Source organism: Schistocerca nitens, chromosome 6 (assembly GCF_023898315.1).
Source record: "Schistocerca nitens isolate TAMUIC-IGC-003100 chromosome 6, iqSchNite1.1, whole genome shotgun sequence".
Taxonomy (NCBI): domain Eukaryota; kingdom Metazoa; phylum Arthropoda; class Insecta; order Orthoptera; family Acrididae; genus Schistocerca; species Schistocerca nitens.
Genome location: NC_064619.1, coordinates 29,618,742 through 29,644,354, shown reverse-complemented (window position 1 = coordinate 29,644,354; position 25,613 = coordinate 29,618,742).

Below are 25,613 nucleotides of genomic sequence, written 5' to 3'. Positions count from 1 at the left end.
TGAAGTTTCGAGAACATACCTTCACCGAAGAGTCAAGCAGTATATTGCTCCCTCCTCCATATATCTCGCGAAGAGACCATGAGGATAAAATCAGAGAGATTAGAGCTCACACAGAAGCATACCGACAGTCCTTCTTTCCACGAACAATACGAGACTGGAACAGAAGGGAGAACCGATAAAGGTACTCAGGATACCCACCGCCACACACTGTCAGGTGGCTTGCGGAGTATGGATGTAGATGTAGATGTAGATCTGACTGCTACATCGAACTGCGACATGAATATACTTACTCTGTTTTACTATACTCTATTAGCTGCTGGTGGGCTCTTATAATAAGTGGCTGTTTTTATTACCAAAGCTGAAGTTATTCCTTAATAACATATCTGAATCTATTCTTTAATTAATTTGACTGAGGTTACGTAATTCATAGTTAAACTTTTTCTTGACAACAACAAAATTTTGGGAAGTTTTACTTTGTGTTTTTTGTGATGGATTATAATCATTAATGCAATATTGCTGGCAAACGTTAATTATATTCTGAATGAAATGAATATTTAAACGTTCAAATGGGACTTACTTTTTACAATAATCTTACAACTAGCATTGCGCAAACATACCTTCAGTAGTCTTGAGTTTCTGAAAAAATAATTCAATAATATTAGTTCCTCTGATGATAGTAACTAGCTGATGTCTCTGTACATCCGTTTTTAATCTCTTGTATATCATAGCTGGTGGCTGGCAGGCACACCGCTCCTCTCAACCTCTCGCTTCAGACCTGCTACCGACTCAAAAAAATGGCTCTGAGCACGATGGGACTTAACATCTGAGGTCATCAGTCCCCTAGAACTTGGAACTACTTAAACCTAACTAACCTAAGGACATCACACAACACCTAGTCATCACGAGGCAGAGAAAATCCCTTACGCCGCCGGTAATCGAACCCGGGAACCCGGGCGCGCGAAACGAGAACGCTACCGCACGACCACGAGCTGCGGACACTACCGACTCGCTTCACATCTCGCTTACTACTGACATCCTACGAACGCTAAAGTGCGGTCTTTCCCGTTAACAATGCTTTCTGGTGCAGACAATCCCTGCTACGACTACAAAATGTATCAATGCGCGGTCTTTCCCGCTCTTTTCTAAAATGTAACCATACGCGGTCTCTCCCACCCTTTTTAAAATTATATCAATGCGCGGTCTCTCCCGCCAACTATACTTTAGTGCAGACATTCCTTGCTACCATAATTACGGAGTGACAAATATTAATTATTCCTACTTAATCCCGTTAATAAAATTTAAACATCTTTCATTAATTGTGGTTTGACGATAGACAATAAAAATATACGCGTCTTACAATGTTACAGTGAGCATGGTCCAGGATGTAAATTTCAATATTACCAATAGACAAGTATGCTGTGGACACTCCAAGATGACCACAGCTGTCTTCACATGGCTTCCGCATATGTTTCTGCTTCGACAAACTTCCAGCCATCCTTTCGAACATCGACTGGCCCCTTTAGCGGTCCTGTCCTAATACCGTATAATATGTATGGGACTTCTGGGGACAGCGGATGAAACCTCACAGTTAACATCTTCACAATTTTGAAGCTCTACTGCCTTCCGCTGGAGAATTTGTACACTACTTCTAGCTTAACTGAATCCGTTATCAAAGCTAGCGTTATGTACCATCGATGAGAAAAATTAGTTGTGTTGTATGCTTGTTTACACTGCTGAGAAAAGAACTCAACAGCGTCAAGGACTGTGTTCAGTGACACGAGTGTACAATATATGCCTACTGAGGGATTATAGTGTGAGTGATTCATCTGTCAAGGTCAATGGCGATCAGATGGTGCACAGGTGGCTTTTCTGTGCGTCCCCCCCCCTCCCCACTTTTTTTTTTCTGCCGACAGTAATTGCGCTGAGTTTAGTGATGAACACCGATTGCAACATTCATTCTAGGGTACAATCATGCCCCAATGACTGATAAATATTCATGTTAAACAAACGCTACCTTATGAGCGGGGTCTCATTGTGGGCCTGCAGGAAGTTGGATGGATGCATCGACGGACTGCTGCACATTTTGGGCACAATAGTCGATGGTGTGATGCTGCTTTCAGCAGTGATCTGTGGAAGATTCCCACATTTGAAACCAGTCCTCGGACGACCACATGCAGCAGATGCACGTTAAGACCTACGCATTGTTCGAGCAGAGGTGGCGGACCTAACGTCGTCCAGTGAAGAAATCCGGGTATACAGGTATGTAGCACCTGATGTTTCACCGAGGGTCATTGAGATTCGTCTCCTTGGAACAGGAGATTACGCTTGCCCCTGGTTAGGCACCCACAACACGACATCTCCAAGCACGATTACTTCGGTTTCGTGGAAGCTAGAGAGTCGACTAGCGTTCTCTTATTTCCGGTTACGAGGGTACGTTCTGTCTGTATACGTGTGATGGGCGTAGATGTGTACTGGGTAGACCCCGTGAGCAACTTGTTCTGGAAGGCATGAGCTCCTAATACTCATGATGTTTGGGACCAGGACAATACATGTCCACATACGGTCGCTGCTACAAAACTTGCTCTTCTTGGTATACAACAAAAAAAAATGATTCAAATGGCTCTGAGCACTATGGGACTTAACATCTGTGGTCATCAGTCCCCTATAACTTAGAAATACTTAAACCTAACTAACCTGAGGACATCACACACATCCATGCTCGAGGCAGGGTTCGAGCCTGCGACCGTAGCAGTCGCGCGGTTCCAGACTGAAGTGCCTAGAACCGCTCGGCCACACTGACCGGCCGGTATACAACAAATTCCCTAGCCAATACGAGCACCAGATATGTGGCCAACATGTTTAGGACATGGTGAAGTGGAAAATTATCCTCCGGAGTGTTTAGAAACCGTTGCCAAATCGAAAGATGCTTGGAACGGTCTATTGCAGGGTGCTATTCGGCACCTTTATAATCGCTTGCATGCGGGAATAGATTCCTGGCTTGTCACCAGAGTGGGCTGTAGTGTGCACTAATACGAATGTTTTTAAGGTAAGACGTTTTTTCTTTTTTTAATTTTGGCTGAAACTGTTATCATATACTCCCGTAATGGTGAACTACCTTGACATCACTTGTTAGTAAAATGACTTTATTTTTGACGGACTTGTGTTTTTTACTGACAATGCAATTCCAGTATGGAATATGGATGACAATAAAACAGTGCTTCTGAAGGAATAAATATTTTATCTAATGACTTTAGAGCACTATTTCCACTCATTGAATTGACATCATTTTATAGATTCTGAGAAACTTTCGGCATTCGAATAATACCACAATACTACACTGGGGTCTTGAGAAGGTTTTTAGTAGCTGCGCCGAGGTAAGCGAGCGGCTTTAGGCGCTACAGTGTGGAACCGCGCGATCGCTACGATCGCAGGTTCGAATCCTGCCTCGGGCATGGGTGTGTGTGATTTCCTTAGGTTAGTTAAGTTTAAGTAGTTCTAAGTTCTAGGGTACTGATGACCTCAGAAGTTAAGTCCCATAGCGCTCAGAGCCATTTGAACCATTTAAGTAGCTGCGAGAGACTGCGTTAGTATAATGTGTCAAAAAAAAGTTAATCATCCAGTTGTGGACCGATGGCGTGGTACGCATTCATCGAATAAATCGACAAAACAAACACGAAACTTATGGGTTACTCAGTTTGTTATTAGAGCAATAATGCAAGAAATAGGCTAATTTCTTTAGAGTGGAGATTCCATTTCAGCTCTGTACATTCTTCGGCCTTTCCCTAGGGACAAGGCAGCGAAAGCGCAGGTCTGGAGTTGACGTTGCTTCGGTATTACCCTTTAATTCTGCGTGACTCTCAGACATTGGGCCAACGGCTATGGACAGGGCCGGTGCTGCTACTGGTGAATAGTTAACGCCGCCCAAAATAGCCAAGCGCAGAACAGAGATTCGCAGAACGGGCCAAAAGCTTCGCCGCTGCAACACATTATTATTAAAAAGCCCGCTCTATCGACACGGTGGGAGGCGGCCGGAAGCGGCGGTAGCAGGCGTATCAGCGGACAATAGCCGCATATCAGTCATGCATGTGCAGCTAGCGTGCTTTCCTGGCATCCAGTCAGGGGTGTCGACGAGCAGAATATGTGACCGGCATAATTCAGGTGCGCGGAAATGAGGGTTACTTTGTAGCCACGGGAGATGGTTCTGGGTACGATTGTGGCTGTATGACGAACGCAGATGAATCTGGCGGCAGAACGAAACAACGAACTAAGCCAGACGGTGACAAGCGTTCCTTTTGTACATTCTTAACCCTTATGTAGTTGCAAGAACTGTCCACCAGTTGAATAATGTAACAAGATCTGAAATCATGATTCTAGTTAGAGCGCGACGAAAGTCAAGCGAATTTAGCTCTTTAAGTGACAATATTGCTCTGGATAAACTCCGAAATCCAGTGGGCATTATGTGCGTACTTAGAGCCCTTAGGATGCAGTGAATCTTGCTGTGTCGCTCTGAATCACTATAGTCTATTCACAATTTGTAGTGATTGTGTCTGTAGCGTTGTGTTTTCTTACCACATGCAACAAGCGCGACTGGTTCCACGAAAACTTGACCAGAGTCAGACGACACGTTTCTTCATCTCTCAAAAATAAATGAAGTGTTTCACGCAATTTTCATCAATTCTTTCTTGTACAACTTATACAAGTTCATTTACATTGTGATTTTTTGGCTTTCCAGGGATATGATTAGGCTTTCCAGGCTGTGATTCTTTTGAAATATTAGCGGTTCACAGGCACCATTTGACGACGACATACGACCGAGTATCAGAGAACATTTCAAAGTACTGTACATTAATTTATGTGAAAGTAAAGTAATACTTCAGGCAAAGCAAGAAACAAACTGCGTTTTAGCAACATTTTGGTTTTCGTATAACAAATATAAATTACTCTAACATAAGCTACTATAGTAATTTTTTTTATAACTTTACGTCTATGCCAAATGATGTGTTACGAGTCCAGCTACGATATTATTTTCCAATCCTCTAAGTACTCTTATTTTCGTGATGTCACCCTCAGGTCACAGCAGTGTGGGTATAATGTTCAATCATTCCAAAAAATATTTGGATCTCTTGTTTGGAGACCTAAAACTGGCAGCAACGGGCAGATGGGTCAAAATTTTTTTTGATGCCATTTAATGAATAATATAAGAAGTACAGGAACCAAACTCTCGGATCCTCCATTTTTTCGCAATGATGTCATATCATATTAATCTGTGTGAAAAGTTGCGCATTGGCGTTACCGTGTAATGCTCTAACTGCGCATGACACTGATATCTAAGGTTATCGAAAGAGCACAATGTATCAAGTACGTTGACCACTACACCCGCAGATTTGTTCATTTGATTTAATCTGTATTCGTACTTTCATGTTGTCAAATATAAGGGACAATCAAATTGAAATCGAAAATTCGAATAACACAGCCGGCCGCGGTGGTCTCGCGGTTCTAGGCGCTCAGTCCGGAACCGCGCGACTGCTACGGTCGCAGGTTCGAATCCTGCCTCGGGCATGGATGTGTGTGATGTCCTTAGGTTAGTTAGGTTTAAGTAGTTCTAAGTTCTAGGGGACTGATGACCTAAGATGATAAGTCCCATAGTGCTCAGAGCCATTTGAACCATTTTTTTCGTATAACACACTCCGTGTGACAGCTGCACCCACTATTGTTAAGTTTCGGTAATGTCTCCACTGTGGTAGCGGAGCGGCATAGTGCCACACCACAGGTGCTCGCAGTTGTTGGGTCGTGACCTTCGTTGCTGGAGCACTGGTCTAATGTGGTCGTCTTTGATTCGACTAGTCTTCAGACTGTTCTGTAGCAGACGTGGCCATCATTCTTCGCCCGCTCGCTATACCGATTGCGCCGATCACATAAGTTCCTTGGTAGCGCAAGCACTACTGTTTTAGCGATTTGGTTGGGAAACGCTGCAACATCGTGTGTAGAGCCCGAATCTTTCACCGTATGATGTTCACATGTTTGGCGACCTGAAGAAGAACATGCGGGGACTTCGGCATCAGCGGTAAGAGGGAGTGAAAGGGTAGGTGCGGTTGTGGATCCGCCGGCGACTAACCTCTTCCTATGAAACAAGAACTGATCGTCCATCTCCCAGTAGGATCAATGTTTTAACACATGTGGTGATTACTTTCCAAAATCTTGTTTATATGTAAGTGCACTTAACTGAAACAGAATTAATTGTGATTGAAGTAGACCCCTATGACCCACTACTGGAATTAATGTACGTAACGGGCTGATAAACGTTTTGAAATACTTTGGCCCTAGGAGTGAATCTTTAGGTGGGGAATTTGCATTTTATAACTGAAAAGTATTACATTTGGTAATAAACACAAGGTATAAATGAACTCTGTAGCTTATTAGAGAAGCTTTACAATCATAAAGCATGCGAAACAGAAATGAAATTACTTAAGCAAATATCACAGAATTAGTCATGAGAATTACGAAACTTGAAACACGTATGTATTCATTACCAGCGATGGCGAGGCATGACAGAATCTCTGACCAGAGAGTTATTTATCGTTGCTAGTCTGCGCTTGACTGCGCGAGAGTTCACTTGCGAGTTGCACTCTGTCTGCAGTAGTAGTCAGTCGGCAGTAGTGTGTGGCGAGTCGGCAGAGGGAGTAGACAGTTGGACAGTTGTAGTCAGTCAGTGCTAGTGTGTGGCGAGTCGGCATGCGTCCGCGGTGTGCTCTGCCCACGAGTCTGGTCAGGAATGTGGTGGACGATATGTATATTATTGTAGAAGGTAATGAAGCAGCATTGCGCTCAGCTAATAACGTATGTTAATTGTAATTAATTTTTTCAAAAAATTATTCCCCAAAAATAATTTTTCTGTAATGTAACTTTTTTAAAGAAAATGATTCATTTCAAGTTAAATAATATTTCCTATGCATTCCCTCCAAGAATCAAAATTAAATATACGCCAGCATTGCTCGGAGCTGTGCGGAAAAATAAGAGCAGATATAGATGCAGTGTTACGGAGGTAAGAATTTATCAGGTTTAATTATTTCACAGGGCCGAAGGTCAGCGCAGCTGCCCTTATAAAATTTATCAGGTTTAATTATTTGTGTTGAGATGTTACATACGGTTCATGGTTCATTATTTAATTAATATTATTGTGGGTTTAATGAGCAATCTTCATTTCTTAATTTTGTGGGAAGACAACATTTGGCACATTTTTTTTTATAATCATTGACTTTCTAATTTTTTCACGGGGAGGTTACACTTGTTTTTTTTTTACTTCATAAAAAATTATTATTGGGGCATTTCTTTAACAGATTAATTACAATTAACATACGTTATTAGCTGAGCGCAATGCTGCTTCATTACCTTCTACAATAATATACATATCGTCCACCACATTCCTGACCAGACTCGTGGGCAGAGCACACCGCGGACGCATGCCGACTCGCTACACACTAGCACTGACTGAGTACAACTGTCCAACTGTCTACTCCCTCTGCCGACTCGCCACACACTACTGCCGACTGACTACTACAGCAGACAGAGTGCAACTCGCAACTGAACTCTCGCGCGGTCAAGCGCAGACTAGCAACGATAAATAACTCTCTGGTCAGAGATTCTGTCATGCCTCGCCATCGCTGGTAATGAATACATACGTGTTTCAAACTGGAAGTATTGGTTGGCAAAGTTACTCGATGGCGTCGGAATTGCTTAATAATCCTGCATCCGACTTTGTAAACTTTATCTGAGTCTGACTGTTCAGCGATTACAGTGTCCGTTTTTTTAACAGGGAACCAAAAGAACCAATAGATCTGATGATGCACTGTCGAACTTCGGACAGTGAAACGTATCAGGAATATGAACTTCAAACTCTGGCTAGTCATAACACGCGGGAGCTGGTAACTATGCTCACCATGATCTTCGGTGTAATGCGAGCATGATGGTGACATCGCCGTGTCTCGCTGCCATAAAGTTCGAGGCTAGGATCGCTCAAATGAGGGCTCAAACTCAGGACCCCAGACGGTTGCTCCATTTGAGAGTGCAGCCTGCGTGTTCGTCGCCAAACCCAGAGAAGAAGTTCTTCTCCTAAAGAAAGAACTGACTTGTCCCTCCTTCCTGCAAAGAAAAACTCGACCAAAAGCCCCCTCCAAAGTTACATAGGTTCACCAGTGGCATAAGGTGAGGACATCACTTGTCTATTGCACGACCCCACTTCCACACAATGTCTTTCATAATATGTCCCTCCGGTATCAGCCTGAGGCTAATTAATAGCACATTCATTACTAATACTTAGACGTCCTCCGCCTGTACAGCTCACTGAGCTAAATGGAAAATAGTTTGACCTCAGACGTCTTTTCAGTGCAATGTGGTAGTTCCACGAGCCATCACGAAACTCTCCGTAAATCTTACACGTTCCTATTACGATAAAGTCGAAAGAACTTTCAAGCCGAGATGGGACTACTGTCAGTCCTTACGGCGGTGTTACAGAGAACTGGAGTGTATTTTTTGTGCGGTGTGCTTATCCATCACTGTGTGCACATAATCGACAATTAAAGACGTGTGTGTTGTCCACATTGATGCGATTGGTGCAGGAAGTGGAAGTTACTCTGGTAACTAAACAAAAAAGTGACTTTCCAGTTGACATTCTCATTATCTTCTGGTACTAGTCATAAGTGTCGATAAGTTCCTCCACTTCTTCTTCCATGTCACTCACAATGTCCAGTTATTAAGGGGACTCTCTCACTATAATCCGTTCACCATAAGAATAAACCTGATATAAACGAACAAAAACGCGATGATTGGTTAGAAGCCTTATAACACGTACGCTGGTGTTCTTACACTCTTGGAAGTAGGTCCTACTTGTGTATTAGATATCTTATTACCAAGTTACGTTAAATAAAACTTTAAGATATTAGAATGTATTAACATCCATCAACGTTTTTCTTAATGACGCATTAGTCACGCAGTTTTTATTTCAAAAATCGTGTACAGTCACAACCTCTGCAGCGTTGTGCTCTGATTGTCGCGCTGTCAATGCGCAGTATGAAATTGACTGAGGTTGCTTTCTGTTCCGTAGTGAAACACGCGCTCAAAACATGGTTGAAAAGTGGCGAGAGGTAGGCTGTTCTTATTGTTTTCCATAATCAGCTTTGAAGTTCTCCCAGCGTTTTGTATTATGTAGTTGATGAACAAACCGACATTGAACGTGTAGCGCAGTCGGTAGCATAATGGAATTTAAAGATAATTCGGTTATTCCTGCGTTTCTTCAAATTTCCCCAGTATCATTTTTTTCTCGTTCAATTTGAAATACCTACATCTCGTAATTATGGAACTCATCATAAATTTTTATCAATAATGCACATCTTCATGTTTTTAATTACATATTGGACGCGAAATTCCTTTTTCCATTTGAAATACAAATTCGTAATTGGAACACGTGAGGCAATACTAACCTTACGACTTATCTTAGAAGAAAGATTAAGAAAAGGCAAACCTACGTTTCTAGCATTTGTAGACTTAGAGAAAGCTTTTGACAACGTTAACTGGAATACCCTCTTTCAAATTCTGAAGGTGGCAGGGGTAAAATACAGGTAGAGAAAGGCTATTTACAATTTGTACAGAAACCAGATGGCAGTTATAAGAGTCGAGGGGCATGAAAGGGAAGCAGTGGTTGGGAAAGGAGTGAGACAGGGTTGTAGCCTCTCCCCGATGTTATTCAATCTGTATATTGAGCAAGCAGTAAAGGAAACAAAAGAAATATTCGGAGTAGGTATTAAAATTCATGGAGAAGAAGTAAAACCTTTGACGTTCACCGATGACATTGTAATTCTGTCAGAGACAGCAAAGGACTTGGAAGAGCAGTTGAACGGAATGGACAGTGTCTTGAAAGGAGGATATAAGATGAACATCAACAAAAGCAAAACGAGGATAATGGAATGTAGTCAAATTAAATCGGGTGATGCTGAGGGGATTAGATTAGGAAATGAGACACTTAAAGTAGTAAAGGAGTTTTTGCTATTTAGGGAGCAAAATAACTGATGGTGGTCGAACTAGAGAGGATATAAAATGTAGACTGGCAATGGCAAGGAAATCGTTTCTGAAGAAGAGAAATTTGTTAACATCGTCGTTTCTGAAAGTATTTGTATGGAGTGTAGCCATGTATGGAAGTGAAACATGGACGATAAATAGTTTGGACAAGAAGAGAATAGAAGCTTTGGAAATGTGGTGCTACAGAAGAATGCTGAAGATAAGGTGGGTAGATCACGTAACTAATGAGGAGGTATTGAATAGGATTGGGGAGAAGAGAAGTTTGTGCCACAACTTGACTAGAAGAAGGGATCGGTTGGTAGGACATGTTTTGAGGCATCAAGGGATCACAAATTTAGCATTGGAGGGCAGCGTGGGGGGTAAAAATCGTAGAGGGAGACCAAGAGATCAATACACTAAGCAGATTCAGAAGCATGTAGGTTGCAGTAGGTACTGGGAGGTGAAGAAGCTTTCACAGGATAGAGTAGCATGGAGAGCTGCATCAAACCAGTCTCAGGACTGAAGACCACAACAACAATGTTTTGTGAATGACTTTTCATAAAAAATGTTTAAAATAAGAAAACATAACAATTTAAATTTAAGGCAAGAATTAAAACCAGATCGTCTTTATTTGGACTATGTCCATCGTTTATAACACAGAGGTTGATAAGTATCGTAGAAACATGAAAAACAATAATCTTCAAAGCATCGAGCACATGCTGCATTTTTACATTTGCTACTATACCATTGTAATATGAACCCCACAGAACTGATCTGGAGCCTAGTTGCGGGATTTTCCCCAAGAAGTAACAAGACTGTTAAGCTGCCAGAGCTACTGAAACTAAAGCACTCAGCTTTTTCACACGTCACTGCCGAACGTTGGCGGCATATAGAACGGCTCGTTATAAAAGTAGAAGAAATAATGCTTCGCCTGTTTGGATTCATGGATTCTGTAGTTAATAGGGTAATTATACACGTACCAGGTGACACTTCCAAAATTGACATATATATTCTCGGATTCGGATAAGGAAAGAGACGACTGACTGTAAGTAATAGCTTCAGTGGCTTCAATATTTAACTGTACGGCGAAATCCTTAAACATTCTCTTACGTTACACACAGCTTATGCAGAAAAATTATCCTGTGGTTAAATCAGGAATTTTCATCATTCTCGTTTTTACTTAGAATAGTACGTTAGCTAAGAACGATCACGTGCTGCGGTTTTCGTCTAGGCGTCTGAGGAGCGTATTGTGGGAGATTATTTCATGACCCTTAAAAATTAAATGACATTCGAAGCTGTAACGCTCCTCTACTTGCCTCGTTTTACGTGTGAACTGCAGCTGGCCACGTCACTGTAGGCTAGCTTATCAGCTGACCGGTATAGCTGTTGTCCTGTATTATCGCTAAGTAGATGTGCGCATAACGCACAGCTCAAAACGTAGCCTTATTGTCGTACTTGACAGTACTCGCGACAGCTGGGCTCCAGTCCGACGTGAAACTGAAATCCAATGAGATTCCATCAAACGTGGAAAAATACTTAGTGCAATGTTTACATCAGTTTTATTCTTATGGTGAACGGATTACACCATTCTTTCTAGGTATTCGTTCCATTTTCTGCTGTAATCTCGATATTTACTACTTACACCAGAAGTGTTTGGTTCTTCTTCCTTAGACTGTGACCGAGCGAGGTGGTGCAGTGGTTAGCACATTGGACTAGCATTTGGGAGGACGACGGGTCAAACCTGCATCTGACCTTCCTGGTTTACGTTTTCCGTAATTTCCCTAAGTTGCTTCAGGAAAATGCTGGGATGGTTCCTTTGAAAGTGCTGGGCCGACTTCCTTCCCCATGCTTCCCTAATCCTCCGTTATCAATGACCTCGCTGTTTGGTTTCCTCCCTCAAAACATCAACCAACCTTCCCTAGTCTGTCGTGCAAATTAGCCGTTGCAGTTGATGTGACCCTTAAGTCAGGAATGAGGAAGCAGAAAGCACCCTACCCAGAGAACGAGGAAGCTTGCAGGTGTTAGCAGATTTGAGCGCGGTGCTGCCAAGCGGCGCTTTCCGACGACTTGATAAAATTACGAGTGACTGAACACAGTCGTATGCAGCCTGCTGTGCGGGCAACCAACAGCACGGCGAAGAAGAGCGGAGCCGCTGCCTTCCCTGCTCTATCCTGCACGCCTTACCGATGGGCGGGCGAGCGTTTTTTGGCTGCCCTGAGATCGCTGGCTGTCATCCGCAGCCTGGCACAGCTGACATTGCCTCCTGAACGCTCCGGCAGCCACTTGCTCTCTTTTTCACAGGCAGAACCGACGCTCGCCACTTACTACAAACTGCCCAAGTTGCCTGGCGCACTCACCAACGTAATTGGTTCAAATGGCTCTGAGCACTATGGGACTCAACTGCTGTGGTCATAAGTCCCCTAGAACTTAGAACTACTTAAACCTAACTAACCTACGGACATCACACACATCCATGCCCGAGGCAGGATTCGAACCTGCGACCGTAGCAGTCGCACGGTTCCGGACTGCGCGCCTAGAACCGCGAGACCACCGCGTAATTGGAATGAGCTTACTATTTGTTACATTCGTGGTCAGTGGAAGCGACGAAGGACTGATGGATGTCATTTCGCCGACCAAGTATACATTACAGAGGAATCTTTAATATCCTGTCGACGATGAGATCATACGTGTCTCAGCACAATGATTACCCTTTTGTTACTGTATATATGAAGGGTAGTAAAATGAAAACGAGACAGATGGGAAATATCTTGAAAGTAATCGCCATAACTTTTAATATATTTATCATAATGTGAGACAAGACGGTCATTAACTCCATGGAAAAATGTTCGTTCTTGCCTGTGGAACCATGATTGTTCCTAGGCACGCACCTCTTCGTCCGAAGCAAATAGATGGCCACAAATGTCTTTCTCTAGAGATCCAAAATTTTGGAAATCTTGTGGGGAGAAATAGGGGCTTATGAAGAATGCTTAAAGGCTTCCCAGTGAAACTTCTGCAGCGCATTAGAAACAAATTTGGCAACGAGTGGTCAGGCATTATCCTGCAACAGAATGATGTTGCCCGTCAACATTCCAGGTGCGCTTCAACTACTTACAAAGACATCACGTGGACTGGCGGCTTCATTCTCTTGCAGGACAATGCCCACCCACGTTTTGCCAAATCAGTTTGGAGAACGCTGCATAAGATTTGCTGGGACGCCTTACACATCCTCCATAAAAACCCAACCTCTCCCCATGAGACTTCCATGTGTTTGGACTCTGAAGAAAAACATTCGTGGCTGCAGATTTGCTTGAGACGAAGAGGTACACGCCTTGGTACAATTATGGTTTCGTAGGCAACCATTAACATTTTTCCCTGAAATCATTGGCCTTCCTGTCTCACAGTGGGGTAAGTGTGTTAAAAGCTATGCTTATTATTTTTGAAATAATAAACAGTTTACTTACCATTTTTCCTTCTGTTTCGTTATTATTTGACTGACTCTTACAGAAACGGTGATTCGACGCCTGTATGTCATCTTCAGTGTACCTAGTTATTTATCTGTAAGTATTGTACAAAATAATTTTGTTAATTCTTTATGTTAGACCGGGAAACCAAGACGTGTCCATTTTAGATATTTTGATTCCTCTACTCAATCTGTACACGTTTTAAGGGCTGGATTGTACTGGCCGCCCTGGGTTTACTCGTTCTCTGGCTTGAAAGCATGTCATTAGCAAAGTAGTCGAATTAATGCATTTCTTCGTTCAAAGAGTAATTGTTTTTACAGAGAAACATAGGCTATTACATATCTTCAATGAATTTTAGTTGGCAGAACACGATAATAATGTTAAAAAGTAAAAACTTCCTAATGTTCTGCAAAATTACATTTCTTCAAAATATGTGGGAGTGTTTCTTATTTAGCTTTATTCAGAGTTGTCAGAAGCATCTGATAAGCTTGTAAGGGTGTTACGGGGTAGGTTGTGCTGAGAAATAACTGTTAGAAATAAAATTCGATATGTGGCACCATGTGGGAGTTAATTATCATCAGAGTTAGCAATCAGGCCGTTTGAGCGTGCGAATTCGAGCGAGTCGCCAGAGGCAGTGTCGCTAAACGTGTTCTCCGTTTGATTTCCTAAAACAGGACAAGACAGTGAAACAAAATCGGGCATGACGTGGTTGTAAGTACCGAACTCGCGACAAAAGCTGAGCAGTCTCATGCACTATCATCTACGCTACGAGAACAAATGCAACAACTTTATATGGTGGATTGCTTCCATTTGCACTCCTGGTTGGCTAATTTCAGTGCTAATTAACTAGGAAACGACCCAAAACACAGAATGTTTTCTCAAAACCTTGAATTTGTAGTAACAAATCGAAATTTCGCGCCGTTATCCTGTAAAGTTGGTAAGCGTGCTGCAAATAGCGTGCAGAATGGCCTGTAGGTGGCGGCATAGTGCAGATGCACACATACCGTCGCAGCATCAGTATAAAGAGGGCTGCCCGATTTGCTACTTGCACCAATGAAGAACAGCGTTCTGCAAATCAGTTTTTGCGTAGTGAAGGTGTGAAACCTATTGAAATTCATTGACGAATGAAGGTTCAGTACGGTGATGCATGTTTGTCACAGCAGCAAGTCTACGAATGGAGTAGGAAATCGCAAATGGTGTGACTTCAGTGGAAGATGCTCCTCGTCCAGGTCAGGCACAACGAGTTGTGACTCCACAGACCATTGCAGTAGTGGAAGCCATAGTGAAGGAAAACCGCCGAGTGAAACGGAATGACAGTGCAGCATTTTTACAGATTAGTCATAGGTCAGAACACCACGTTGTGCATGATGTGCTCCAGTTTCACAAAGTATCTGCAAGATGGATGCAACAGCAGCTGACTCCTGAAATGAGAGAAAGTCGTGTTGATGCTTATGAAGAAATTCTTCGGTGCTTTGAACGAGAAGGTGATGGCTTCCTTGCAAGAATCGTTACTGGGGACGAAACCTGGGTTCACTTCCACCAACCGGAAATGAAGAGAGCGAGCAAGGAATGGCGCCATTCCTCATCACCACGTAATTTCCATACGTTTGGACCACTAAAGACGCAATGGGAGGAAAGAAGTTCCTTTCTGATGAATAGGTACGCCACGCGGTGCATGAGTGTCTGAGGCGACTACCAAAAGAATTTTTTTCGAAAGGAATTTATGCACTTTGTAAGCGCTGTAGGACTTGCATTGAGCGTGGGGGAGATTATATTGAAAAATGATAAAGATTTGTACCATTTCTGCACAATAAATAATATTTAAAAACTATTTCAAGTTTTCATTTCACTCACCCCCGTATTTCGCAGCGCAAACATTCCTGAAACACCTTTAGAAGATTTTCAGATTGCTTCTCACCACCCTTTATAATGTATAAAAGGAAACACTTCCCTATGTTGTACAACAGAAACAGAGACGACAGTTTTACTTCAAAGCAATAATTGTACCCCCTGGACACTACATATGGCGTTCATGGATCCTAGTAGGGTGTCTGACCACCAAGAACGACAACGCCTATTCTGCCACTTGCTCCTATGCAGGCCACAAGTTTGATAAGAAGTTCTTTTGGAAGGGCGTTCCAAACCTCTAGCAGAGTAGTTGACAGCTGCTGGATGGTGATTGGTGCAAGAATAAAGCCGCAGCAGGTATCCTCAAAGTATCCCACTTGTGCTCGATGGGATTTAAGTAGGGGGATCGGTGAGTACAGTCCAGTCGCCGAATGTAATATCATTTCAAGAGGTCCTCCATATTCGCTGTTCCATACCATACGGCATTGCCTCCTTAAAAATTAAGTCAAAGTCGAGTGCACATCTGAAGAAATACACTTGGTGAAGCAGCACAGTGACGCAATATCGGTGACTGGTAAGCTCACCGCCTTCAGACATTCGGAAGTCAGGACATTCATACAACATTATGCCTCCCCACGGCATAACACCTGGACCAGCAAAATCGTGATGTACGACAAAAGTCGTTGATGGATGACGTCCTCTCATATGTCGCCATATGACTATATGTCCAGCATTCTAATTATTGATTTCGAATGAATTTGTCGTTTCTGTTCGTGTCTTTACGAAATTCTTTTGGCTAATTTCTGTACAGTACTGTAGCATTTCTAGCTTGATACGGTCCAGTTTTCGTCCACCTATGCTTCTTGGCAGCGAAAAATCAAGTGAAAGTTTCTTTCATCCTTTTTGCACACCATTGTAAGAGACATCCTCACCGAGTTTAAATCGCAATTTTTAATAAAGTAAGATGACGACGTTATCGAAAACAATGCCAGGTACGTTTCGAGTACTGAAATTCGAGGAAGACGGACTCGACGACAATTCAGCTGCAACCACCCCGCACAGAGGCCAAGAGAATGAGATAAGAGTAATTAAGCTTCTGGAGACGCTAAAGCACGGCTATTTTTCCCACGTTCGTCACAGACGTACTGGACGATACGACCGATATCCTCTGTTATTGACAGTTCGTTTCAGTGTCATGTACTTGTCTTCTCGTAATCAGTTATCGATGTTTCCTAAACCTATCTTCCTAGGTCGCCTTCTTCCTCCTTTTCCAGCATTCCCACGACTGTTCGTTACAGTTTTATGTATTTACTTCTCGTAACCAGTTCTCGGTGTACCCTAAACATATCTTCCTAGGTCGCCTTCCTCCTTCTTTTACAGCATTCCCACTTTAAGAATGTTAATCGTGAAGCTGTTGTCTCTAATGACATATTAAATAAAATCTATTTTTCTGTTTTGCATTTCCTTTAATAATCTTTTCTTCATTGACTTCCCTAACAAACTTCCGCACTGCTTTCTCTTACGCCCAGCTCGTCATTCTCACCTTATCCTTAGTTCAGAGGCTTCAAATAGATTCCATTGCAATCCAATTTTCACTTATATAGAGCTGTGTACTCCTTAGAAATGACCTTGCAAAGTGTATTCATGTGTTTGCTGGTTAGAATGTTTTTCTTTTTTTTCTTTTATTTAGTCATAAATGCCTGTTCTACTATTGCTGTCTGTCCTCTGTGGTTATAGTACCGCGATAACAAAATTGCTTTACCTTATAAAATCTGATGTCATCATGTATTATATTGGTTTTAATTTTAGCTTTTTTTCCGAGATAGCGTAGCTTTTATTTTCAGTTCGTTCACTTTTAATTTTCATAGGTTAAGAGTGGCTAATAGGACGTACAGCACGATATTCATTACTTTCTCGGACTAGGTAACCATTATTATGTCATCACAACTCTGATACAATGTATCGTTTCACCAATGATTTTTGTTCCCTTTGTCTTTTCCTTCCGCAGTGAACAGATGAGATAATTGCGGAGGCCCGAGATATCGTTGCCGAACTCTTTTTCTGACCCTGGCATGCTTCTCTTCTTTACTGATACGTGTTTCGAAACTTTGATTCTGATACAGTTGATTAACAAAGGTAATAATCCTTCCAACCCAGTCCTTCACATTAGTAGAAGTTACTCCTATATCACATTTCCAGATGCTTTTTTGAGGTCAGTGAAGGTAAGTCCATGTATTTATATCCACCTCTCAAATAGCAGGTGCAAAGCTAAAGCTTTTTTTCTCGTATCTCTGTCAATCTCGACCCTGTAATCCACTTACTTATATGTGGACAGAAATTGTTAACTTTGGGAAGACGTAGAGTCCACCACGTCTTGTACCGACGCTTGCGGATTACATATATAGTTGTAGGTGCAGAATCAATTTAGGGAATAAACGGTCTTAAACACCGCTCCTTCCAAATGCGGGAGCAGTGCTGTAGGATTGTCTTCTTCGAAGTACTGTTGTCACGTTGGCCTTTTCTTTTTTTTTTTTTTTTTTTTTTTTTCTCATCAGTCTACTGACTGGTTTGATGCGGCCCGCCACGAATTCCTTTCGTGTGCTAACCTCTTCATCTCAGAGTAGCACTTGCCACCTACGTCCTCAATTATTGACCTATTCCAATCTCTGTCTTCCTCTACAGTTTTTGCACTCTACAGCTCCCTCTAGTACCATGGAAGTCATTCCCTCATGTCTTAGCAGATGTCCTATCATCCTGTCCCTTCTCCTTGTTAGTGTTTTCCACATATTCCTTTCCTCTCCGATTCTGCGTAGAACCTCTTAATTCCTTACCTTATCAGTCCACCAAATTTTCAACATTCGCCTATAGCACCACATCTCAAATGCTTCGATTGTCTTTTGTTCCGGTTTTCCCACAGTCCATGTTTCACTACCATACAATGCTGTACTCGAGACGTACATCCTCAGAAATTTCTTCCTCAAATTAAGGCCGGTATTTGATATTAGTAGACTTCTCTTGGCCAGAAATGCCTTTTTTGCCATAGCGAGTCTGCTTTTAATGTCCTCCTTGCCCCGTCCGTCATTGGTTATTTTACTGCCTAGGTAGCAGAATTCCTTAACTTCATTGACTTCGTGACCATCAATCCTGATGTTAAGTTTCTCGCTGTTCTCATTTCTACTACTTCTCATTACCTTCGTCTTTCTCCGATTTACTCTCAAACCATACTGTGTACTCATTAGACTGTTCATTCCGTTCAGCGGATCATTTAATTCTTCTTCACTTTCACTCAGGATAGCAATGTCATCATCGTATCATTGATATCCTTTCACCTTGTATTTTAATTCCACTCCTGAACCTTTCTTTTATTTCCATCATTGCTTCCTCGATGTACATATTGAAGAGTAGGGGCGAAAGGCTACAGCCTTGTCTTACACCCTTCTTAATACGAGCACTTCGTTCTTGATCGTCCACTCTTATTATTCCCTCTTGGTTGCTGTACATATTGTATACGACCCGTCTCTCCCTATAGATTACCCCTACTTTTTTCAGAATCTCGAACAGCTTGCACCATTTTGTATTGTCGAACGCTTTTTCCAGGTCGACAAATCCTATGAAAGTGTCCAGATTTTTCTTTAGCCTTGCATCCATTATTAGCCGTAACGTCAGAATTGCCTCTCTCGTCCCTTTACTTTTCCTAAAGCCAAACTGATAGTCACCTAGTGCATTCTCAATTTTCTTTTCCATTCTTCTGTATATTATTCTTGTACGCAGCTTCGATGCATGAGGTGTTAAGCTGATTCTGCGATAATTCTCGCCCTTGTCAGCTCTTGCCGTCTACGGAATTGTGTGGATGATGCTTTTCCGAAAGTCAGACGGTATGTCGCCAGACTCATATATTATACACACCAACGTGAGTAGTCGTTTTGTTGCCACTTCCCACAATGATTTTAGAAATTATGATGGAATGTTATCTATCCCTTCTGCCTTATTTGACCGTAAGTCCTCCAAAGCTCTTTTAAATTCCGATTCTAATACTGGATCCCCTATCTCTTCTAAATCGACTCCTGTTTCTTCTTCTATCACATCAGACAAATCATCACCCTCATAGAGGCTTTCAATGTATTCTTTCCACCTATCTGCCCTCTCCTCTGCATTTAACAGTGGAATTCCCGTTGCACTTTTAATGTTACCACCGTTGCTTTTAATGTCACCAAAGGTTGTTTTGAGTTTCCTGTATGCTGAGTCTGTCCTTCCGACAATCATATCTTTTTCGATGTCTTCACATTATCCCTGCAGCCATTTCGTCTTAGCTTCCCTGCACTTCCTATTTATTTCATTCCTCAGCGACCTTTATTTCTGTATTCCTGATTTTCCCGGAACATATTTGTACTTCCTCCTTTCATCAATCAACTGAAGTATTTCTTCTGTTACCCATGGTTTCTTGGCAGCTACCTTCTTTGTACCTATGATTTCCATCCCAAATTCTGTGATGGCAATTTTTAGAGATGTCCATTCCTCTTCATCTGTACTGCCTACTGCGCTATTCCTTATTGCTGTATCTATAGCGTTAGAGAACTTCAAACGTATCTCGCCATTCCTTAGTACTTCCGTATCCCACTTCTTGCGTATTGATTCTTCCTGACTAATGTCTTGAACTTCAGCCTACTCTTCATCACTACTATATTGTGATCTGAGTCTATATCTGCTCCTTGGTACGCCTTACAGTCCAGTATCTGATTTCGGAATCTCTGTCTGACCATGATGTAATCTAATTGAAATCTTCCCGTATCTCCCGGCCTTTACCAAGTATACCTCCTCCTCTTGTGATTCTTGAACAGGACATTCGCTATTACTAGCTGAAACTTGTTACAGAACTCAATTAGTCAATCTCCTCTTTCATTCCTTGTCCCAAGCCCATATTCTCCTGTAACCTTTTCTTCTACTCCTTCCCCTAGAACTGCATTCCAGTCGCCCATGACTATTAAATTTTCGTCCCCCTTTACATACTGCATCACCCTTTCAATATCCTCATACACTTTCTCTATCTGTTCATCTTCAGCTTGCCACGTCGGCATGTATAACTGAACTATCGTTGTCGGTGTTGGTCTGCTATCGATTCTGATTAGAACAACCCGGTCACTGAACTGTTCACAGTAACACACCCTCTGCCCTACCTTCCTATTCATAACGAATCCTATACCTGTTATACCATTTTCTGCTGCTGTTGATATTACCCGATACTCATCTGACCAGAAATCCTTGTCTTCCCTCCACTTCACTTCACTGACTCCTACTATATCTAGATTGAGCCTTTGCATTTCCCTTTTCAGATTTTCTAGTTTCCCTACCACGTTCAAGCTGCTGACATTCCACGCCCGGACTCGTAGAACGTTACCCTTTCGTTGATTATTCAATCTTTTTCTCGTGGTAACCTCCCCCTTGGCAGTCCCCTCCCGGAGATCAGAATGGGGGAGTATTCCGGAATCTTTTGCCAATGGAGAGATCATCATGGCATTTCTTCAATTACAGGCCACTTGTCCTGTGTATACACGTTACGTGTCTTTAATGCAGTGGTTTTCATTGACTTCTGCATCCTCATGTCGTTGATCATTGCTGATTCTTCCGCCTTTAGGGGCAATTTTACACCCCTAGGACAAGAGACTGCCCTGAACTTCTATCCGCTCCTCCGCCCTCTTTAACAAGGCCTTTGGCAGAATGAGGCTGACTTCTTATGCCGGAAGTCTTCGGCCGCCAATGCTGATTATTTATCAAAATTTAGGCAGTGGCGAGGATCGAACTCGGGACCGAAAAGATTTTGATTATGAATCAAAGACGCTACCCCTAGACCACAGGTACCTCCTAAGTGCGCTACGAGGCTTTTAGAACTGTTCTGGAATAAAACTGTCCGTCACAATTAACAAAAGCTAAACAAGATTTACGTGTTGTGGCATGACAAGTCTCAAAACTAGTCAAGTTGTTTCGATCAAAAAAGGTAATTTTAGAGTCTTGCCCCTCAGTACCAACCCCCCCACCCCCCCACCCATCACGAAAACTTTCTACGGACCCCTATCATACAGTATTAATAAATTAAGCATTTAGTGACGGATTACAGTGAAGACATTCCTTGCCCATTGAATTCATCTACATCTACATCTACATCCATACTCCGCAAGCCACCTGACGGTGTGTGGCTGAGGATACCCTGAGTACCTCTATCGGTTCACCCTTCTATTCCAGTCTTGTATTGTTCGTGGAAGGAAGGATTGTGGGTATGCTTCTGTGTGGGCTCTAATCTATCCTCATGGTCTCTTCGCGAGATATACGTAGGAGGGAGTAATATATTGCTTGACTCTTCGGTGAAGGTATGTTCTCGAAACTTTAACAAAAGCCCGTACCGAGCTACTGAGTGTCTCTCCTGCAGAGTCTTCCACTGCAGTGTATCTATCATATCCGTAACGCTTTCGCGATTACTAAATGATCCTGTAACGAAGCGCGCTGCTCTCCGTTGGATCTTCTCTATCTCTTCTATCAACCCTAACTGGTACGGATCCCACACTGCTGAGCAGTATTCAAGCAGTGGGCGAACAAGCGTACTGTAACCTACTTCCTTTGTTTTCGGATTGCATTTCCTTACGATTCTTCCAACGATTCTCAGTCTGGCATCTGCTTTACCGACGATCAACTTTATACTATCATTCCATTTTAAATCACTCCTAATGCGTACTCCCAGATAATTTATGGAATTAACTGCTTCCAGTTGCTGACCTGCTGTTTTGTAGCTAAATGATAAGGGATCTATCTTTCTATGTATTCGCAGCACATTACACTTGTCTACATTGAGATTCAATTGCCATTCCCTGCACCATGCGTCAATTCGCTGCTGATCCTCCTGCATTTCAGAACAATTTTAGATTGTTATAACCTCTCGATACACCGGAGCATGATCTGCAAAAAGCCTCAGTGAACTTCCGATGTCATCCACGAGGTCATTTATGTGTATTTTGAATAGCAACGGTCCAATGACACTCCCCTGCGGCACACCTGAAATCACTCTTACTTCGGAAGGCTTCTCTCCCTTGAGAATGACATGCTGCGTTCTGTTATCTAGGAACTCTTCAATCCAATCACACAATTGGTCTGATAGTCCATATTCTCTTACTTTGTTCATTAAACGACTGTGGGGAACTGTATCGAACGCCTTGCGGAAGTCAAGAAACACGGCATCTACCTAGTAACCCGTGTCTATGGCCCTCTGAGTCTCGTGGACGAATAGCGCGAGATGGGTTTCACACGACCGTCTTTATCGAAACCCATGCCTACAGAAAAGTCATTATACTCGAATATAATACGTGTTCCAAAATTCTACAACTGATCGACGTTAGAGATATAGGTCCATAGTTCTGCACATCTGTTCGACGTCCCTTCTTGAAAACGGGGATGACCAGTGCCCTTTTCCAATCCTTTGGAACGCTAAGCTCCTCTAGAGACCTACGGTATACCGCTGCAAGAAGGGGGGCAAGTTCCTTCGCGTACTCTGTGTAAAATCGAACTGGTATCCCATCAGGTCAAGCGGCCTTTCCTCTTTTGAGCGATTTTAATTGTTTCTCTATCCCTCTGTCGTCTATTTAGATATCTACCATTTTGTCATCTGTGCGACAATCTAGAGAAGGAACTACAGTGCAGTCTTCCTCTGTGTAACAACTTTGGAAAAAGACATTTAGTATTTCGGCCTTTAGTCTGTCATCCTCTGTTTCAGTACCATTTTGGTCACAGAGTGTCTGGACATTTTGTTTTGATCCACGTACCGCTTTGACATTAGACCAAAATTTCTTAGGATTTTCTGCCAAGTCAGTACATAAAACTTTACTTTCGAATTCATTGAACGCCTCTCGCATAGCCCTCCTCACACTACATTTCGCTTCGCGTAATTTTTGTTTGTCTGCAAGGCTTTGGCTATGTTTATGTTTCCTGTGAAGTTCCCTTTGCTTCCGCAGCAGCTTTCTAACTCGGTTGTTGTACCACGGTGGCTCTTTTCCATCTCTTACGATCTTGCTTGGCAATTACTCATGTAACCCATATTCAACGATGGTTTTGAACTTTGTCCACTGATCCTCAACACTATCTGTACTTGAGACAAAACTTTTGTGTTGAGCCGTCAGGGTCTCTGAAATCTGCTTTTTGTCAACTTTTGTTAAACAGAAAAATTTTCCTACCCTTTTTAATATTTGTATTTACGGCTGAAATCATCGATGCCGTAACCGCTTTATGATCTTTGATTCACTGTTCTGCGTCAACTGTTTCAAATAGTTCGGGTCTGTTTGTCACTAGAAGGTCTAATATTCACGTACAGTTCCGACTTCCCCAAGCATTAGGAATACTGTGCTAGATGTTCAGTAAATTCTTTAAACGTCATTTGTCTTCTACTCACGAGCTGCAATGCAACTGAATTCACGTAAGTTGATATACAGTCCTGGAAATGGAAAAAAGTACACATTGACACCGGTGTGTCAGACCCACCATACTTGCTCCGGACACTGCGAGAGGGCTGTACAAGCAATGATCACACGCACGGCACAGCGGACACACCAGGAACCGCGGTGTTGGCCGTCGAACGGAGCTAGCTGCGCAGCATTTGTGCACCGCCGCCGTCAGTGTCAGCCAGTTTTCCGTGGCATACGGAGCTCCATCGCAGTCTTTAACACTGGTAGCATGCCGCGACAGCGTGGACGTGAACCGTATGTGCAGTTGACGGACTTTGAGCGAGGGCGTATAGTGGGCATGCGGGAGGCCGGGTGGACGTACCGCCGAATTGCTCAACACGTGGGGCGTGAGGTCTCCACAGTACATCGATGTTGTCGCCAGTGGTCGGCGGAAGGTGCACGTGCCCGTCGACCTGGGACCGGACCGCAGCGACGCACGGATGCACGCCAAGACCGTAGGATCCTACGCAGTGCCGTAGGGGACCGCACCGCCACTTCCCAGCAAATTAGGGACACTGTTGCTCCTGGGGTATCGGCGAGGACCATTCGCAACCGTCTCCATGAAGCTGGGCTACGGTCCCGCACACCGTTAGGCCGTCTTCCGCTCACGCCCCAACATCGTGCAGCCCGCCTCCAGTGGTGTCGCGACAGGCGTGAATGGAGGGACGAATGGAGACGTGTCGTCTTCAGCGATGAGAGTCGCTTCTGCCTTGGTGCCAATGATGGTCGTATGCGTGTTTGGCACCGTGCAGGTGAGCGCCACAATCAGGACTGCATACGACCGAGGCACACAGGGCCAACACTAGGCATCATGGTGTGGGGAGCGATCTCCTACACTGCCCGTACACCACTGGTGATCGTCGAGGGGACACTGAATAGTGCACGGTACATCCAAAGCGTCATCGAACCCATCGTTCTACCATTCCTAGACCGGCAAGGGAACTTGCTGTTCCAACAGGACAATGCACGTCCGCATGTATCCCGTGCCACCCAACGTGCTCTAGAAGGTGTAAGTCAACTACCCTGGCCAGCAAGATCTCCGGATCTGTCCCCCATTGAGCATGTTTGGGACTGGATGAAGCGTCGTCTCACGCGGTCTGCACGTCCAGCACGAACGCTGGTCCAACTGAGGCGCCAGGTGGAAATGGCATGACAAGTCGTTCCACAGGACTACATCCAGCATCTCTACGATCGTCTCCATGGGAGAATAGCAGCCTGCATTGCTGCGAAAGGTGGATACACACTGTACTAGTGCCGACATTGTGCATGCTCTGTTGCCTGTGTCTATGTGCCTGTGGTTCTGTCAGTGTGATCATGTGATGTATCTGACCCCAGGAATGTGTCAATAAAGTTTCCCCTTCCTGGGACAATGAATTCACGCTGTTCTTATTTCAATTTCCAGGAGTGTACATTACAACAAAAATAAGGAAATCATTTGAACATGAACTTTACTGTAGCAACAGTATTTATCATGCTGACTGGTGCCTGCGCAGCGGCATATTATAGGTACGTTGTGGCTTAATATACGCGTACTGGTTTTAATCTCCTATGACGACTTGTTCGACTGAAAAAAAGAAAACGTGCACGCCGTTCCGGCGCATTCTGGCCGAAATTAAGCCCTGATTGCTACTACATACACTACTGATGAACACGACGAGTATTATTTACTTATACATTTAAAACGGTCCTAATTATCTGCTCTCTCACTATCTCTCTCTCCACCCAAAACTGATGCGTCACCACGCTTGTTTCCTGATTAGGTAGGGCCATTTCT